Here is a 3,295-nt window from a genome sequence, read left to right as displayed (position 1 = left end):
GGTCTTTGTTATTGATTTTTGCCATCCGCGTTTATGAGTAATTCTCACTAAACTGTATCAACCCGACTATAAACGTTCAATGTCACACATAGTCTTGTGTGTTGGTCCGTTATACTTCCGGGTGGCAATGTTATGAGCTTATTAGCCAAGCGCGTACTATCTATAGATAGAATGCGCTTGGCCAAGGAGTTCACAACATTGCCATCCGGAAGTATAACGGACCAACACACAAACTCTGTGTAACCATGAACTTTTATAGTCTGGTTAATACAGTTTAGTGAGAACAACTCACAAACGCGGATGGCAAAAACAATAACAAAGGCCCGAGTAACGTCATCTGCATACTATCTATAGATAGTATGCAATTGGCTAAGAAGCTCATAACATTGCCATCCGGAAGTATAACGGACCAACACACAAAACTGTGTGTACCCATGAACGTTTATAGTCAGGTTAATACAGTTCAGTGAGCATTACTCATAACGCGGATGGCAAAAAACAATAACAAAGACCTGAGTGACGTAATCTTCGAACTATCTATAGGCCAATATCCACTAAACGTGCTCAAAACACTTTACAAGGGGTCCCAAGTCAACAGCAACACTTTAACTGAAGGATGAGACATGCCGCCCGTTAGGCGATATTGCAATTTTTTTTCAATCAGAAGCAACGTTCATGTTAACGGCCGCCCTGTAGTCATTTTACACCCGATTACGCCTTTTCCAATGACTCAACTATGCGTGTTCACAGTTGAACCAAAGAGCGTGTAGGTAACGATTGTTATGTTACCAAGAGCTCTCACTTCCCGCTTTTGGTGAAGCCAAGCATCTTCCGTCTTCTTCTCGTATTTTCTTCATTGTATCAGCAAGCCTAGCGCGCATGATACACGCGGAGCATACCCACCTCGCTGTCTCGCCTGGCACGCGAAAATAGCATTGCGGTTAAGAGAAGTGAGAGCTCTTGGTAACTACGTTACCCTTCACACTCTTTGGTTGAACATGAACCATGGACCTTCCAGCCCGATGGCGAGTACGTGTCAAACCAAAAGACCACATTTTAGCCGCACACAAACCACAAAAACAACAAACAATCTATCTCTCAACAAACACACAGACTCACAAACTAACGATAAACCAACATTCCATGTTATGTGTTACTGTTGGCCAGGGACCCCTTGTAAAGCGCTCTGAGCACGTTTAGTGGATATTGCGCTATATTATGCGGTTATGTGGTCTAGTCGTATGACACTCGCTTTCGGATCGGAATGTCCTGGGTTCGAGCCTTGCGCTCGGCGCATAGTTGAGTCCTTGGAAAAGGCTCTTTACTCACATTCTCTCACCGTACTCAAGTGTAAAATGAGTACCTGGCCGTTAACAGCGTTGTCTTTGTCCGAAAAATTGTAATATCGCCTAACAGGCGTTATGTCCCGTCCTACATGTTAAATGTTGCTGTTGACCAGGGAAAGCCTTGTAAAGCGCTTTGGGCACGTTTAGTGGATATTGTGCTATATAAAAGCTCAATTTTTAAAAATTTATTTATGTTTTTTAAAATATAAAAAGCTGAAAAACAAATAAAATAGCCGTAAATTTTTCTTACCTGCAATCGAAATCCACAGATACTCCCGGAATTCAATCCATCGAAAACGTTTTTACAAATCTCCCCGTCCAATAATTAAGATATCATTTTCTGACAATCCATTTCCATTTGTTTTGTTAAGACTCCGACGTCTGGTGAAATTTAAACAGTTTTCAACACGTGATCCGGGGAAAGCAGTTATAATGAGAATCCAAAAACTTTCGGTCTGGGATGGATCGGATACAGGTTTCTTTCATTTGCCAATCTGTAGTTGTCGTATAATCAGTATAAATAATAACGTGAAGTTGAATGTAAGCTTCAATTTAACTACAAAAACATTCATCTGTGGTGTTTCAATGATCCTGTTTTGTTGATAAAGGGGAAATCCGAAACGTTCATTTGATATGTTTTTGTAATTAAATTGACACATTCCTCCCACCAAATCCAAGCTTCAGTAACACACTTTATAGTCACCTGGAACAACTACAAAAGACGTCTAACTTCTACGTCATGGCACAAGACCGAAGGGCTAGAGCTCAGGTGGTCTCTGGTTCGGATAAGTAAGATAAGTAAGTAAGTAGTTAAATTGAAGCTTACATTCAACTTCACGTTATTATTTATTTCTTCGAGCTTCGAGCAGCAACATTTACACTATAATCAGTATAGCACAGCTTCATCGATCCCAGATTATTTTTGATTATTGAATATTTGAATGTAAATCTGCTTCGCTTCAGTCAAACTATAAATAGATAGCACACGATTCAGTAATAATAATATATTCATTTCTAATTTACAAAACAAAAAAAAAACAAAAATTTAAAAAATTGAGCTTTTATATAGCGCAATATCCACTTAACGTGCTCAAAGCGCTTTACAAGGGGTCCCTGGCCAACAGCAACATTTAACATGTAGGACGAGACATGACGCCTGTTAGGCGATATTACAATTTGTCGCACAAAGACAACGCTGTTAACGGCCAGGTACTCATTTTACACCTGAGTACGGTGAGAGAATGTGAGTAAAGAGTCTTTTCCAAGGACTCAATTATGTGTCGAGCGAGGCTCATGTCAGTGCATGAAAGAATTAGTCGGAAGAAGAGCATTTGGATCTGGATTTTTTTTCTTTTTCTATTATAGATAGTATGCAGATGACGTCACTCAGGTCTTTGTTATTGTTTTTTGCCATCCGCGTTTATGAGTAATTATCACTGAACTGTATTAACCAGACTATAAACGTTCAAGGTTACACACAGTTTTGTGTGTTGGTCCGTTATACTTCCGGATGGAAATGTTGTGAGCTTCTCAGCCAAGCGCATATTATCTATATGAAAGCATGTGTCCCCAATGAGCATTTTAATCTAACTAAACTTGGCAATATCTCAGTTCAAACCTTTTCACCATCCCACTGATTACGCCATGCACTGTAACATTTGGGATGTTTTTGTTTTCAAATCTTGTACGTTTCTGTCACGTCCAGCTTTGTCTCACATTGGTCCATACACAATTTTTCAGATCTTTATTATAGACAGTATGCGCTTGGCCAAGAAGCTCATAACATTGCCATCCGGAAGTATAACTGACCAACACACAAAACTGTGTGTGTCCATGAATGTTTATAGTCAGGTTAATACAGTGCAGTGAGCATTACTCATAAACGCGGATGGGCAAAATAAAATAACAAAGACCTGAGTGACAGAATCTTCGAACTATCTATAGAGCAG

The 3,295-nt window shown here is 39.7% G+C and overlaps 1 long non-coding RNA gene across 1 annotated transcript in view; it reads right to left on the bottom strand.

Annotated features, from left to right (window-relative positions):
* LOC144957651 (uncharacterized) overlaps positions 1–2,310 on the bottom strand; it is a 110,584-nt gene extending 108,274 nt beyond the window's left edge. Inside the window, exons 1-2 of the long non-coding RNA XR_013642187.1 lie at positions 2,173–2,310; positions 1,597–1,840 (exon numbers count right to left, since the gene is read on the bottom strand). This is a non-coding gene — a long non-coding RNA (uncharacterized LOC144957651). The remainder of the gene's footprint in view (positions 1–1,596; positions 1,841–2,172) is intronic.
* Positions 2,311–3,295: the final 985 nt, after the last annotated feature.

This window comes from Berghia stephanieae, chromosome 12, assembly GCF_034508935.2.
Source record: "Berghia stephanieae isolate SIO BIC M18660-M18661 chromosome 12, UCSD_Bste_1.3, whole genome shotgun sequence".
Taxonomy (NCBI): Eukaryota; Metazoa; Mollusca; class Gastropoda; order Nudibranchia; family Aeolidiidae; genus Berghia; species Berghia stephanieae.
The sequence above is the reverse complement of the archived record's forward strand: the minus strand, read 5'-3'. Positions and strand labels throughout refer to the sequence as shown.